The sequence below is a fragment of the Triticum urartu genome, chromosome 1A (genome assembly GCF_056163025.1).
Source record: "Triticum urartu cultivar PI428250 chromosome 1A, HENAU_Tu73, whole genome shotgun sequence".
Classification (NCBI taxonomy): Eukaryota; Viridiplantae; Streptophyta; class Magnoliopsida; order Poales; family Poaceae; genus Triticum; species Triticum urartu.
The window spans coordinates 476,668,971-476,685,846 of NC_141873.1; the positions used below are offsets into that span (position 1 = coordinate 476,668,971).

Below are 16,876 nucleotides of genomic sequence, written 5' to 3' on the forward strand. Positions count from 1 at the left end.
TTTTTATTAAAAAATCCTTTAATACCGGTTGGTGTTACCAGCCAAGACTAAAGATGGACCTCCAGGCAGCAGCCACGTATACATACATACACATAGCAGCGGTGCAATCATCACACATATTGCCAGTGACATATGTGCGGTTACCACTTATTAAATCTTCTTGCCAACTCCCACTTACTTGGCCGGCCAACGCTGCAGCCCCTCAGGAGTCGGGACTGGGGCCCTGCCGCTGCCTGCGACGCTCATTGTATTTCATGATCTTCAGACTAACCACAATGGGTAGTAATATAGACTATAGTAACATGCTCATGTTACTAATCTATATTACTACCTCTATAGTGAGGAGTAATATATATATGGTAACATGAAGCACTTCATTTATTAGGCTATAGACACATCTTGCCATGATATGTATGATGTTACTCATACTAGTAATAACTAGCTATGTTATCACATTCATCTTTTTCTTCATTTATTACATGCCATATCATCTATTTAATCTAGATATGTGTGATGTTACTATCTATGTTACTCTTATTATGGGTAGTCTTCAGCAGCTTGTCACAGATGATCCGCGGGAAGCTCCAGAACTGCTGCTTTTCCAGCCAGCGGTGGTCCGGGCGATAGGTCACGTGGTACCAAGCCTACGCCCTCCTTGACACGTCCGCTTTTGGTTGGCTTGTGAACCAACCCCGTGCCTCCCTATGCAGGCCCTTGACAGAATCGATGATGCGGTCCTTCATCTCGATGTACCTCTTGTTGTCCTTCTTCAGGTACAGGAGCCTGCTCCGCATGTTGTCAGTCAGGATCTCGTCCTCGTGTTCTACACCGTAGTAGCGCATCAGGGTGGCCAGCGTACAGGTTGTAGCACTCTGCAGATTCCAGGAATTCCTCAAAGCTAGGGACCACCACGTCCTGATCGAATGCGGTGTTCGGTTGAGCAAGGACAAGAGAGCAGGAGAGCTCGACATACGACTCGGAGCTGCTCGGTACATCTTGCCGAGAGCTCCATTGGAGATATACATTGGTTTGTCCCACCGTTCCATGAAATCTGGGTACTCCCTTGGTCACAATGACCGGGGCATTTTAGCTGGAGCTCCTGACTTGGCCAAGCAGCTAGCTGGAGAGACCCAGGGCTCCGAACTTTCATTGGATGACGGTTCGCGTGGATCAAGTGAGCAGTTGAGATTGCACCGGGCGAGTCATTTATCATGTAATTGACAAAGAACTTCTGAATAGACAGTAGTTCATCAGATGTTTTGGTAAGATTTCAGGTATACACATGTCAGACGAGGAAAATACATATATGCTGAAGAGCGTTTTAAAGCTAAGACTGGTTTGCATAACTGAAATAAGCATTTCAAGGAAAATTATTGAAAAAAATCTCGAACGAAGGAAAGCTGCATATAATTGCATCAAGAAGAAATGTAGATACGGTACACACCCACACATACCACGACAACAGCTATAAACCTGACACACCACGAGCAATAAAAGAGACGACCCACACTCAACCCATGACCAAACTAAGACTCTTCCATGATCAGTCTGGCCAAGCCTTTGGCGCCAGCCACGAAAGTTATTAATTGTACATTGTGATCATATATTTGTTTCAAAGCATTCAAAGTTTTATGTTGGCTGTTATGCCATCCTGGCTGATTTCGACACTCGTAGGCAGTTCTCTTTGGTCATGTTGCTATATCGCATGTTTCATGAAGTGCGTGCACTTACCACCTAAGGCATTTTCTTAGTTTTTGCTCTGCAAAGGTTTTAGAAAGATGTGAGGGGCCTCAAGATAATAAATACTACTTTTTTTTGCGAGGAAAAGGGGTTTCATTCATCAAGCAGCAGCCAGATCTGTATTACATAGGTCCGGCACCTCGTCCGGACCGGATCGAAGCCACACCGCAGTGCGCTTATTTATTCTACCATAGTTCGCTAAATAATGGCTAACAACGTTTTGTTCTCTCCTTACATGCTTGACTAGATATTCCCCACGTTCCTGTAGAAGCCTAGTGATCTCACGAACCATCATCAGGTGCTCCGACCTGTTTACTCCACCTTCCTTCACCAGCTTGGCCACATCTAGGCAGTCCGTTTGAACAACAATTGGTAGTGCAGACCATTGAGAGGCTAGGGAAATGCCCTCCATACATGCTGCAAGTTCAGATTCCAGCAGGAACGCACACTGCCTTAACTCTCGGCTAGAAGAGAAGATTATAGCTCCATGTTCGTCTCGAAGAACCATACCCGCCCCAGCACTCCCGTCCTTGCCACAGAAGGAGCCGTCAACGTTAAGCGCTGCCCATCCTTCTGGCGGTGCCTCCCATCTTGGAGCCTGCTCCTTTGCCTGGCACGCATACGATATTGGTTTCCTCCTGACATGGTGGCCAGCCACCATCTTCCCTTTCACATGATCGCCAAGGGGGTCTGCCTGAAGGGCCAGCAAGGAGCTAATATAGCTAGACAGAAACCTTGTCGAGGCCTCCACTGGTGGTGGCCGTTTGTCGTGGACGATCTCATTCCTTACGTGCCAGCAGCGCCAAATCGTCATAAGCGTGTACATGCGCTCCTCCTCCGGCAGGTCAGCAGGCACATGGAGGAGCCACTCCGGTCCTGTGTGCACTAGCCGCCGGACGTCTGGGATGTTCCACTGCTGCGCCATTGACTACTATAGGGCGACCGCTTGGGGGCATCTACAGAGAGCATGGAAAGTGTCCTCCAGTTCCGTGGCACACACAGGGCAAAGATTAGACAGTTCAAGATTACGAGAATGTTTATTTGTCCAAGTGGGAAGACAGTTTGTAGCTACCCTCCAAGCAAACACACGCACCTTTGGAGGAGCAGGGCACCTCCATAAAAAAGATATTAAATACTATTGAAATGCTACAGTTGTAAAAACTGATATTTCGATTATATTTGCAAGTATAAAGATTGATATTAGTCAAATAAAACAATCTTCGGTAAAAATTAGCAGCAAAAACCTAGGCAGAGAAATTAAAACGAATAAACTGTCAAGAATATACCTCGAGTGTAACAACATGATCCATTATGGGTGGCCTTGCTCCAGTGTATTCCATAGGTGTATCAACCTTCTCTGGAATCAGTTTCTCATCCCAAGTGATAAAATAGAGATCCCTGTCCAAATCGCCTCCAGAGCATTCATTTGGATGAGGCCTGATTGTCAAAGATAAAAGTCTATATGGACAAGGCCTTTTGAACAACAAAGATTAATTTAATGAGAAAGCAATAATTAGCAACATCCATCTATTGGACTTGTATAAGTATGTAACATGGCTGGATGCCTGGATATCAATCTAACATGGAGACGAAGCTGAGAATATGAACTCTAGATGGCCGCCTTTCAGTTTCAGTATAACTTACGGTATTACCTTTCTCCTCGTTGAGGGAAGACAACACAATCAACCAGGTTCTTAGCTCCATGCTCATATACAGCTTCAAGTACTCTGATGTCACCAGGATGGAGACAAGGATTTTTCTTATATTGCAACTTTTCCAATAACAATTGTTGTTTTCTCTTTCCCATTAAGTATGACCTGACCATTTTCCTTCTGCTCTTTGCTGTTTTTTGTAATTCTTATGTACACTTGACCATATTCTAATCCGTCTGTTTCATCCAAACAACCAATAAGAACACGGCCTTTTCGGAACATGAATCTTACATCTACTTCTTATGTTGGTCAGCCTATTATCTTGATGGGCCTTAAAAATCATCAACGGGTATTCATAACCTTGCAGTAACATTTTAGATGATGTCTTCGTTTCGACACTACCAATTTTCGCCAGAATAGAGAGAGCAGATAGAGTAGCTTCTCTGTTCGTCCACATTTCAGCTAATTCATGCATGTCATCTTGTTGCAACTACTCAAATATCTCATCTCTTATTCCCAAAGTTGAAAGGAGAGAGATAATTTCACAATTCATATAGCATGGCTAGCTTTGCTCCAAGTTGTAATGTTAAAAATTGTGCTCTTAGATTCGAATTTCTTCATGCTAGGCCACAGAGAAAGATTACGAAAGGAATCGGAGTCGACAACAACAACTCCTTTGTAGCCACCATACCTTATTTGAAAAGCTGAAGGAGGGTTAGTACTGTCTACTCCAATTCGGTGAGCCATTTATTTGGCAAATCTCTCAGACATCTTCCCAATTCCATCAGAAAATATGTGCTTAGTGCCATCAGTTGTGACTTAAATATTTGGAATCTCTTCCACATCCCGTGGTAGGATTTCAATTGTTTGTCTGGAGGAGTTGAACAGCTGGCCCATTCTAGCCGCACACTTATGTATTGAACAAATTTCTTCAAAATGGTCCATCCACTTTCTTATATCCTCGGCCTTCAGGGAATCATTAGAAGCAAGCATCCAAACAGAACTTCCACGAAGTTGACTTGCTGAGAAGGCCAGGAATTCATACTTCTTTGGACCAATGGAAGATCCCAATTTCAGGATGGATAAAATGCGATAATACATGCCACTTTTCAAGGGTTGGGAAAAGAACCCTCATCCAGTTCTAGTAGAGGTAGCATCTAGAAAAAGCTTACTCCAGTCTTCGTCAACAAAAGTAACTCTAGCAAAGTTAGAAGCATACATTCCATGATGCTTGACCACATAATTTGAAACTTCTTTCTCAGGTCCCAAGTAGTATATTTTGGAAGGCGTAATGTGAAATCTGTAACACATCATTAATTTTCGTTCAACTTCAGTCCTACTGGACACCAAAGTATTGTGGCTCCTTTTCCTGCTATGAGCCTCCTCCTTTTTTTTCCGAAAAGGGGCCTGGATGAAGTGCAAATGTTCATAGCATGTAAACTCTAACTTGCTCATTTTCTCGAAAATCCTCCTTGAAATATGAACTGGTATTTCTTCAAGAGCTTTAAACAGATGAGCATTAACATGTTTGGCAACTATTATTCACCATGTGAACAAGAGAATTGAGACGAAAAGTAACTTCAGAAGGCACTGAGTAGCCACCCAGGCAGTCAACAAGAGGAACCAACGATGGGCCAACAGATTTCATTAATGATATGGAAAATTCCCCAATTCTCCTGACAAAGATAAGTTGTCGACAATAAATGACACTGGTATTGACTATGAGGGTCAGAGTTGAACACTTCCTGAAAGAGTGGTTAGGTGTAAAATCTAGTGCTCAGACCTAGGTAAACTTCGCATCCTCCGTGCATACATGAAAGCGGTCATCTGGGAACCTTGAATAAACTGCAGGCCCAGAAATTGTTGTACCTATTCTTGGTGCATACATGAGCTGATGCAAACATTAAATTGACATTGCTCAAGATGATATAGATTTTTACCAGCTTCAGAATTATAGAATGAATTATAAGAGTGTTGTGCCTGACCAACTAATAGTCTAAGAGGTATGACAATCGGTAAATTTAGAAAAAGTATCGGTGATGTGTATTCATCAGATAAGTTTTAAATTCGTATCTCTACTTACTTATAAAAGAGCAAACATAATCTTTTTTAAACTCACCCCACAAGACCTTTCTTGCACATAATGGTTTGGCATCAACTTAAATTTGAACAAAAAATACTGTAACACGTTAAATTCCAAACTTTTCTGGTCTATATTGCTGATGCAAAACGCCTCATAAAATCTCAAGATCAGGATGAGTTTGATTATGCATGCTATTCTGAAGTTTCAATACTAAATATGAACTTTCACAATAGCACTAACAGGTGCTACAAAGTGCCATACCCATACTATCTTCAGGTTATAGTTGTCAGTGAATTGACCGAATTTGAAGAGAATGTCCTTCCCAAGGTTAAAGCCAAGAAGTGCAGTTAGGAACAAACTTCAAATAACCAAAAGGCGCTATAACTTGGAACTATTACTATCAGCCAAAGTAGTAAAATTAGCGGGCTTTGCTTATATAATTAGAATATCAGCTAACGACATCATCACATGTGTGTGGTATCTTCATAAGTAAATACCAATAATGAACTATGTACTAATTTGCATCCATCTCCATCATTAATTGATATGGAAGGCAATAAATAACTAAAACTACCAAGGATCATACACTGTAGGCGATTATTTAGTTATACACGTATGACAAACCCTAGCAACAATTTACTACTTCCCTGTAGCAAAGCCGCGGCTATTACTAATAAGCTAACTAATGTTATTAACTATTTGCAGTTTGCAAAAAAGTAAGACATACTGGTAGCTTCATCTCAACACAAATTAAGCATAGCTAGACAAATGCAGCTTCATCTCAACACAAATTAAGCATATAGTTATACGAATATGATATACTTATGGCTACTAAGCTACTCCCATGGATTGCCGAAAATAAACACTGTATGAATGCATTGTCCATAGCCAAACCCAGGAGAATAATAAGTGCACTGCCTGTGCATGTTCAATTGGCCTGCATTCGGCAAAGGAAGTTCCTCCTTTTACTCTTTGCTAGGAACTCTTAACTTCTTAAGGGATCCTTGTATATCCCTCACCAGGTCAAGGAACTTGAGCCTAGAAATGCACATAGGGGGAGAGCCCAGAAATGGGCATAAGGGCCAAGCTGGAACAAGGCATATCTTAATTGCATAAGTGTTGGTGATTTCAAGATCTTTTCTTGTGGAGCTGCCTATTTGTCTCCATTCCATTTCAAGGCTAACTTTGTTGTCACGAAATGCCCCAAAGCCCAAGACAAAACAGATCATCAAGCGTTAGTGATTTGTGTTGTTAGGCTCATTTACACAGCGTTATATGCGACCTTTTTGGGTATCAAATGATAAGGGGTACTTGAGGAAATCCAATAAATGGGTTTTAATAAAATAATAAAAATATCATTGACATCAGTGTCCAATCAAACAGTAATGCTACGAAATGTGTGTAATGTGATATGGCCGTATGAGCCATCAAGCAACAAGTTATTTAATGTACAAAACATTTATAACATAAATCTGAATTGGGAATTGTAGCCCATGGAAACTCACTGTTTTATTCCTTTCAGATGCGAAGGATACAGAAGTGGTACGTACACATAGAACCCAAGTACCCAACCTTGTTCGATACATTAATCATACAAAACTTAGTCGTTCTATGTGTTCAACCTTTGGTCTGTGTTATGCGTTTTCCATGCGTGCATCTGACCGGAATCAATTAAGCAGCCAGCTTGTGCATGTGCGTACGTATATGGCGGCAAGAATACATCCAGCTGCTTGCTTCTGACTTGCCAGTTTTGTCGAAGATCAATCAACCTTGTACATAGCATGCACTTGTGCGTCGATTCCCAACAACCACATGAGCTCGAAAGGCCACCGTTTGCACCTCTACCGGTCGAAAAAACAAGGCCGTCAAGACTTCTCCTACAGTGATATCCAAACAATCACTATGTGTAGCTTGGTAGACACATACTGTACAACAATCACTTGATCTTGCACATGGGACCACATGGAGAAAGCATCAACACCGATATGCTTGATGAGGTCATTCTTCACAAGGTCACACGCAATACTAATATCACCTGCACTAGCTAACAAAAGAAGTCGGTGTAATGACCAAAACACCAAAATCCTCAAGCAACTACCATGGCCAAGTCACCTATATTGTCGAAAGAGCCATAGCTCACAACTCAACCTATGCCGCAACTTGTTTCTTAATCTTCTAGCCAATCAGAACCAGCAAGAAAAACACAATAAGAAGAAATCGATTGTCGATGTAAAGGATCACTGTCCAAATAGCTTTCGAATATGCATGAAGCTGTAACAAACTGGAGTGTGGAAAGAACCTCAAGGAGGCAGCTGTTAAACCCGAGTGGGAAACGAGACATGACTCTGGATGTGAACTATATATAGGAGATATCAGAACGAGTGAAAGCTAGATAGGCAAGACTCCCAACATGATGGCAATAGCTAATCTGGACATAAAGTGGCTCACCATCGGAAGCTCGAAGGTGGACATTGAGGTCCATTGCAGTCTTGGTAGCATCCTGAAGGGCAAGAGAAGCACAAGCAAGATGATCCTTGATGTAGGTAGTTCTTGTAGGTTATTTGTGTGTTTGAGAGCGTGTGAAGCATATCTCAAAAAATAGTGGAGTTTGAGTGATTCAATTCAAACACTTATTTCCTACAAATTCCTTAAAAAATTAAAAATGTCATCTTCATAAAAAAATTTGAAGACCTGGGGAAGAAGAAATATTGCCAGAACATTGAAATCTCCGTCGTTCGAGACGTTGTAAACCATCGAAATCTCTGTCGTTGTAGATGTTGTGGGACCCTCGTTCTTTTCTCAAAAATCCCCCGCGCACATGTGTCGACGCTGAGCATGACCTCCCACTCATGCCCATCAGGGTCTGGAGCGATCTCTAGGAGGTCAGCCTTGCTGAAGAATGGGCCCTGCAATGCAGTGTTCAAGCTGTGAAGCCCGCATAACTACCTCTCTCCTGTAGCTCATGCTACATCCCTATGTTTTGCCCCTCCTGTCCTTCATTGCTCCCATCGTTCTTCAACACAACTCTAGAGACTCTCTCCTTATCTCTTCTTGACTCAATTTTGTGAAGAACACATAGCCTGACCAAAGAGCCATTTTAGAGTGCAGGAGCATGGAAGGAATAGCGCTAGGAGATGTCCCGGGGTTAATCGAAGATTGGGAGGTACACTTGGGTAGCACCTGCTTGTGGTCTCTCTAGTGGAGGTGTGTGGCCGTTCAATGTTTTCCTTTCCTAGAGATGAACAAGAAAACATGAGTTTGGAGAGGATCTTGGGGGTTTGGAAGAAGTGCATCCAGCACACAATGTCATCATTGGACCTTGAAACTAATCTTGGCAACCAAGCTTTACAACACGAACACCGAGCAACACAGCCCATTCTTTCGCATGGCCAGCACAAACCTGCCACTCATGGTACAATATGTGTTGCTATACCTCCATTGAGAAATGCATCTACGGTACTCAAACTTGTCTCAAGGCTGCACTTTAGTCAATGTACACTGGAAACCTCAATTTACAGTCATCAAAGACGCTCGAAGGGCCCACCTATGGTCATCGCCACTCATATCGTACGTATTTTGTTGACATACAAACCATTGACCATTTCACTGCCCATGTAGGTATCTAGCATGACCTAGGCCCTCGGTTGTAGGTTTTCTTTTGCAATATAACCACTTAAATTAGCACCTACCCCATGACACTTCTTTTGAAGGAAAAAATTAGCGACAACTTGATGGTCCTCAAGTTGGTCCACTCCATCATCTTGCTTTCTGGCGATCCACGCTCACGACTATGTGTTGTCACCGACCATGCCGGTGGCCGCAACCCTACGTGGAACACCACGCCTTATTGTGTTGTCCCCACTTTGTGATGAGATCCCTTCACATCTTGCTTCGCCTTAAGTGTGCCCTCAATCACGCGACATTCGCGAGCTGATCTAGGCTGTGTGCTACACTAATAGTGCCGCCCTATTCACCGACATCCGCTACCTTTGCCTTGAAGGTACGATCTTCGCATTTCTCTCTAGCTTTGTAGATCCGCCATAATTCTACATCGTTTGTGGATACGGCCCGAAGCTAGATTCTGGAGTTAGTGATATGGGTTAGACGTCCAAAGTATAATTTGTTGAAAGATCCAACAAATTGTTTGCTTCGATTGATGTTTAGCAGGAAGCAGCGGGAGATAACATGGTGGCGGTCCAAAGGTCAAGGAATAACTAAAAGAAAACAACTAATAAAAGGCAACCCTATAGGCCAGTGAAAACTAAAAGTATCTCTCACGTTGGATCCCCAAAAGGGGGCTCAATGCATTTTGCTCCAGCTAGTCGCCATAACTCCATTGCTCGTCTGATGGTGGCAACAATCTCATTTTAGAAATCTTGCCCCTGAATGTGCACTTGTTCCTTTCTTGCCAAATCTCCCATAAGACCAACATGGTCAAAGATTCCACTCCCTTATGGCCTGGCACAACTATGTTGATGATGGCTTTGGACGCCAATGCTCAAGGTATTCATATGGCATGGCATCTTCACCCCCACGTCAGCAATGCCACCCAAGTTGGCTAGCACCTTATTGCACCTCACTATTCAACGGCACGGGTTGGTTAGGCGATAGCTCCAGTGTCATGAACTGCCACTGTCGCCAACACCTCCGCTGCTTGGAAGTAGTGTGCCCACATGTTCATGAGGTGTTGGATAGTGGTGTAACTCGTTAGTGGTCTGGTCACCAAAGTTAGTTCATGTTTGATTAGACCGGGAGGGGAGTAATTAAGTGATGCTACTTGCGATGGTGTGGGCTAGTGTATCTGTATCCGTTAGAGCTAGCCAAGTATGCATCAGAATTTGCTGTGGCTGGTACACGACGACCAACAAACTCACCTTTAGTGAAATGATCATCTTCAACAGCGTGGCTAGACAAACAGCTATTACTACCAGCTATGCCCGCAAACCCTCAAGACCGTGTGACACCTTTTCTGGTGTTGCCATGTCTCCTGGTTTGTTTGGTCCATGGTGACACAATGGAGTTGCTGCACCCCGCTCGGCTAGTTTGCATGGCAAACGATGCACTGCTCCACGGATATTGTCATGTGGAATAGAGTTCGGCACCTCATACCAATCAAGGCAATGTATTACCCTCACAACCAACTTCTCATCTTCTGCCTTGCCCTGGTCTCTTTCTTGCAATGTCTGCCACATAACCATCGGCACCTAACTTAAACCATTTGTTGATTCAAGAACATCAGAAACAACAACTGGCTCATCCTTTTCCCAATGCATCTAAAAGTGAATTAGGTCATCATCATGGAGACAAGTGGCTGCTGGACAATGTAGGTAGTTATCACTTGAGTCCTTATTTGCAGCCTTCTGTATCATCTTTACGTTAGTTCTTACCCTGCCCGAATGATCAAAGCAAGGGCACTGATCACTTCTACTGAATGTTGCTTTTACAAATATTTCACTCCTCACAACTTTGTCAGCCCTCTCTTCTAACTAGGCATGCATTTTCACCAAAAACATGCATTTGAGGTCCAAGACAAAATTACCACATCCCCCCATTTCCTTTGGTGGGTAACTTATGTCACCATCACTGTTTGCTCTCCACAGTTATAGAGGGTAAGGTTTGCTAACATCAGTAAGGGAATCCATCTTACTCCTCAAAGGGACACTACGATTCTCACCGTTTGAATGTAAATTCTTGCCGAAAATATAGTCCTTTCCTCTATTCTCATATTGCACGCTCTCCACATCTTCTCCTCCAAGGATCTAACCTTTAGAATCTCCCGGTAGAAAATGAGGCACGACAATAGGACTTGCGAGGGAGGCAAAGTGTGCCTCCTGATCTGACCCTAGTGCGACAAGGTTCTCTTGTCGGATATGGGCACCTAAATTGCCACCCAAAGAGAAAATACAAGGGGGCAACCCTCATGGCAGCGTGAGTCGCCTCTGCTTCTCTGGCCCTTAGAGATGTGAAGTCGAGGAATATGTCAGGGAAGGAGATTGAGCTTCTGACAATGTTGCCGGTGATGGTGAAGCACAGGCGCACTCCAACCATAGCCATTGGCTAACACCGTCATTACAGAGCCCGCAACTGTGTTGGACTCAACCTACAACTAGGGCAGTAGCGCGTATGTCGCATCAGGGTCGTGGCACCACAAGCTCGCCATGTTGGGGAAGGAGCCACACCCAAGCCAAGGTGTGCCGTGGAATCGCGACGCCAAGGCCCCATTGGCCCAAGTGCGTGATGCATGCGGTGCGACAGGGGAAAACATGAGCTCAACGCCATGGCAACTAATGGGGCTCCGGCCATGGTGACCACCACCATGCGTTGCCGCTTCTTTTCCAACCCCACACAGTGCACTTGCCGATGCCGTTTGAATCTTGCACATATATCGCCGTTGCAACCGCCACTGGCATCGTCGCCACTTGCCATGGGTGGGTAACCGCAATTGGCGCGAATGTGTGCGAATTGGAGTTGGCTGCTTACTAAAAAACATGTTAGTTCTTCTCTGCCATTGGTGAAATGTATGACAACTCAGTGAAATGCATGGGCTATCGAAACAAGTGATGGCAGATGGGCCTCAGGAATTGTGTCTTTAGTTATTATAACTTCAGGTTTTCAAAGTATAGTGACCAAACTGTGGGTACAACTCAAACTTCAAGTACCGTGAATGCATTCTACAGCCCTGCTCTTTCAATACAATTGTTGGGACTTCCTCAAGAATTTTCCTCAACTCGTTTGTGTGAAAACACATAACTCTAACCATAGGGCAGTTTTATGGAGAACGGAAGTTTGGTGCGCCGGGGGGGGGGGGGGGGGGGGGGGTGGCGCTGACCTACAAATAGCTTGACCCCTACTCTACCTTCTGAAATGTAACAAGAAGCCCAAGAACCAACATGGGCACCAAGTTCACCTTCCAGATTGCCATCAGTTATGCATCTTCAGCAAGTTTTCTTATTAATGTCCTGAAAATATCTGTATTCTCATTGAAAATTTCGCTCTACCAGATATCTAATGAAGAAATTCCAATGGGTTTAAACCATCTGCAAAAAGAATTTTTGATCACACTATATAAGTTTTAACCACCCAAGCATTCACCCGTCCCCTCAACACTGTCAATATTCAGTGATTTATGTCTAGTCCAGCTAGCACAAGCAGTTTGTTGTAGAAACCTTAACATGCTATCGTTACTTCCTGCATTAATCATCATCATCATTGGAGTTTAGAAATGGGTTGTTGCACCTTCTTTAGAAGATAACATCATCATCATTGAATTATCTTTAGAAATTTGTTGTTGCACCATCTTTAGAACATCACGAAAGACAATCTTAACTGCCATGATTGAAGTTTTGTTGATTGGTAGATTGTTCTGAATGAAATCTCATAAGAATTTGATAGATAATCAATCACCATAACACTTTAGATTTGGCATGGAATTTGGAATTAGCGCTATCTACAAAATGCTTGTTTGGCACCATGCAATGCCAGATGAACTTCATTAGCAAACTCCTCCTTGAGTAATGGTCTGAGAACAGATAGATATATGAAAGATACACACTTGCCCGTCATGTTTAAGAACTCATATAGTTGATGGCTTAAGCTAACTAGCATGGTGAACAATTGCTTACCGGTCCATGGTGCATCATGAGTGTGTATAGATTTATCTATTGATGGCTCTGGTGTTGGCAAAGAGTGAATGACCTAACATCTGAAGTTGTTGAAGTTCAGTTTTCTTCAGTAAGACCTCTCGAGCTTGTTAAGAAATACTCCCTCTGTCCGAAAATACTTGTCATCAAAACTAAAGTATTTTCGGACGAAGGGAATACACAACAGTTGGACATTCATGAGTTAATTTTTTTCTGAAAAGGGGGGACTCCCCGGCCTCTGCATCAGAACTATGCATACGACCAACTTTATAAATAAGCAAATAGGTTCAACAAGGTCTTACAGTCTGAAACAAAGTAACGGCAAGCTCACAAAGAGCCACAACGCCGAAAACACAAAAGCCAAGAGGCCACAACCGGCAGGAATAACAAAGATAGGAAAACTAATCGCCTATCCAAACCGGTTGAAGATATCTCATGCTACCATCTCCCACCCGATAGATCCAGTAACCAAACGTTCCCTGACCTCCGTCAGAGTGAGTAACGACCACATATGGATCAGCGCAGTGGCTCAGAATATAACCTACAAAACCTGAATATTTGTTGTTCTGTTAAAAGCCAAATCATTTCTGCAGTTCCAAATAGCCCACAACAAAGCACATACTCCTACGCGAATGTGTCTAGATATTTCGGACTCTATCCCAACAAGCCACGTTCCAAATAACGTACTGACAGAATTCAGAGGAGTAATGTTAAAGGCAATGTGTACCGTCTGCCACAAAACTTTGGCCAACGGGCAATCAAAAAAAGGTGCTTGATAGTTTCATCCCGATCACAAAAACTACACCTAGTAGATCTTGTCCAGTTGCGCTTTACCAAGTTATCATTTGTTAATATGACTTGTTTATGTACAAACCACATAAACACTTTAATTTTCAAAGGCACTTTGACTTTCCAAACATATTTGGAACTAGGACTGGTGCTAGAATTGATGACATCGATATACATCGATTTAACTGTGAACTCTCCAGACCTAGTAAGCTTCCAGCACAACTGATCGGGCTGATAAGATAGCTGAACCTCCATCAGTCTACTCACTAAATGAAGCCACGCTTCCCACCGGTTGCCAACAAGCGTTCTCCTAAAATGAATATTAAGGGGGATGGACTGCAGTATCGTTGCAACATAAGCATCACATCGTTGAACAATACTATATAGGGACGGATACTGAAGCGCCAGCGGCGTCTCTCCAAGCCAAGTATCCTCCCAGAGGCGCGTGGTAGTGCCATTACCGATTATAAACTTTGTCCTATTGAAGAAGGCTGCTTTTACTCTCATGAGCCCCTTCCAAAAAGGCGAGTCCATCTGTCTCACTGTCACCTGGGACAAAGTTTTGGACTGCAGATACTTACTACGAAGAATCTGCGCCCACGTGGCATCAATCTCAACTGATAACTTATGTAGCCACTTACTGAGAAGACATCTGTTCTTGACTTCAAAATTCTCAATGCCAAGGCCCCCCGGTCCCTTGGTCGATAGATGATATCCCATTTGGCGAGTCTGTATTTTCTTTTTAGTTCATCACTCTGTCAGAAGAATCTGGATCGATAAAGTCCAGCCTTTTTCCTAACACCAACTGGGACTTCGAAGAAAGACAAGAGAAATATAGACATACTTGTGAGCACCGAATTATTAAGAATCAATCGGCCTCCGTATGACATGAGTTTTCCCTTCCAGCAACTCAGTTTCTTCTCAAACCGATCCTCGATACACTTCCATTCTCTGTTTGTCAGCTTACGATGGTGAATGGGTATACCTAAGTACGTGAAAGGTAAAGTCCCCAATTTGCATCGAAACAATTGACTATAAGCCTCTTGTTCCTCATTGGCTCTAACAAAATAGAACAACTCGCTTTTATGAAAGTTAATCTTCAACCCAGTTAATTGTTCAAATAAGCATAACACGAGTTTCATATTTCTCGCTTTTGCCAAGTCGTGCTCCATAAAGATGATCGTATCATCAGCGTACTGTAGGATAGACACACCTCCATCAACTAGATGAGGCACCAAGCCACCCACCTGACCAGCCTCCTTTGCCCTACCTATCAAAATTGCCAACATACCAACCACAATGTTGAACAAAATAGGAGACATTGGATCACCTTGTCTCAGGCCCTTGTGTGTCTGGAAATAATGACCTATGTCATCATTCACTTTAATTCCAACACTCCCTTTTTGCGTGAAAGATTCTACCTGGCGTCGCCAGGCTTCATCAAAACCCTTCATGCGTAAGGCCTGTTGAAGGAAAGGCCATTTGACTTTATCATACGCTTTCTCGAAATCCATCTTGAAAACAACTCCATCTAGTTTTTTCGTGTGAATCTCGTGGAGCATTTCAGGAAGGACCACAACCCCTTCTAGGATGTTCCTGTCCGGCATGAAAGCAGTTTGGGAATGCTGCACCACAGAATGCGTAATCTACGTGAGCCTATTAGTCCCGACCTTGGTAAAGATTTTGAAACTAACATTAAGAAGACAAATGGGCCTGAATTGCTCAATTCTCACAGCCTCTGTTTTCTTAGGAAGCAGGGTTATCGTTCCAAAATTCAGTTGAAATAGCTGAAACTGTCCAGAGAATAAATCATGAAACAACAGCAACAAACCCCCCTTAATAATATGCCAGCACTTCTTATAGAACTCTACCGGAAATTCATCCGGGCCGGGAGCCTTATTATTTTTCATCTGTGATATGGCCTCAAACACCTCTTTCTCAAAAAAAGGAGCAGCCAAAATATCATTCTCAAAAGCACTAAGTTGAGGAACATCCAGAAGCCTAGACTCATCCAGAGAAACACAGTTATCCTCTGGTGGCCCAAACAACTGCTTGTAATATTTGGTTATGTACAATTTTAGGTTCTCCTGTCCTAAAATCATTCCTTCATCTTGCTCAAGCTGAAAAATCCGCTTTTTCTGTGGTTGCCATTGGCGATCGTGTGAAAGAATTGAGTGTTCGCGTCCCCCTGGACAACTCGTCGGACCTTGGCCCGCAGCGCCCACTTTAATTCCTCTTCACGAAGAAGCTCTTTCAATCTCATCTCCGCGTCAAGCTTGGCATGAAGCTCCGAGGCCGGCAGCACCCTGGATTCTGCTTTTACATCTAGGGACTGAATAAGGGTAAGGAGCCTTTCCTTTTCGACCTTGTAAATCCCACTAAGATGCTTAGCCCACCCACATAGGAAACTTCTCAAATGCATGATCTTATTCTGCCAACGCTCAAGCGCAGTCCTGCCTCCTACATCCTTAGCCCATTCCCTGGCTACGAGATCGAATAAGCCGTCTCGTTCAAACCAAGCCAGCTCGAACGAAAACGAGTTTTTGTTTCCCAAGTGGGTAGCCTCACCAGAGTCTAAAAATAAAGGCGTGTGGTTAGAAATACCACGGGAAAGTGCCTGAACTGTTACGAAGGGAAACTTCTGTTCCCATTCGACGCTAGCTAGTACTCGATCCAGCTTCCCAAACGTCGGATTTGGCAACGCGTTAGCCCATGTGAATTTTCTTCCCGAAAGTTCTATCTCTCTCAGATCCAAGCTTTCAATGCTAGTATTAAACATAAACGACCATATCCCATCGAAATTATCATTGTTTTTCTCCTCACGCCTTCTAATAATGTTGAAATCACCCCCACCAGGATTGGAAGCTGCTTAGAGCCGCAAATCCGAACCAGATCAACCACGAACTCAGGTTTGAGTTCAGGCTGTGGGGCACCATATACCGCCACCAGAGCCCAATTAAACCCATCGGCCT

General features: G+C 43.4%; 1 pseudogene; it reads right to left on the reverse strand.

Moving 5' to 3' along the window:
- Positions 1 to 500: 500 nt before the first annotated feature.
- Positions 501 to 16,876, reverse strand: part of LOC125531390 (putative RNA-dependent RNA polymerase 2) — a 69,344-nt pseudogene continuing 52,968 nt past the window's right edge.